This window comes from Penaeus monodon, chromosome 29 (genome assembly GCF_015228065.2).
Source record: "Penaeus monodon isolate SGIC_2016 chromosome 29, NSTDA_Pmon_1, whole genome shotgun sequence".
NCBI lineage: Eukaryota > Metazoa > Arthropoda > Malacostraca > Decapoda > Penaeidae > Penaeus > Penaeus monodon.
This window is the reverse complement of record NC_051414.1, coordinates 36,718,811-36,719,077: the sequence shown is the minus strand read 5'-3', so window position 1 is coordinate 36,719,077 and position 267 is coordinate 36,718,811.

Sequence of the window (267 nt, the reverse complement as noted above, 5' to 3'; positions counted from 1 at the left end):
CATTTATCTCAAGAAGTCTTTAAATATAGTCGATATTTTTCTAGCATTATCGCGCATCGGGCAAGCACATGGCGCAATGTCGATTGTTTTGACAAGTCTTTTCAAAACACACACTTCTCGTTTTCTTTTTGATTATTTCCTCCTTATCATTAATAACCTTTCCCCGTGAGCGAAAACTTATGATATTGTTGCGATCGGATGCGAGGTCGTGCGATGTATAAAGAATTTCGTGATAGATCGTGTAGCGGAAATGGAATATATTTGATG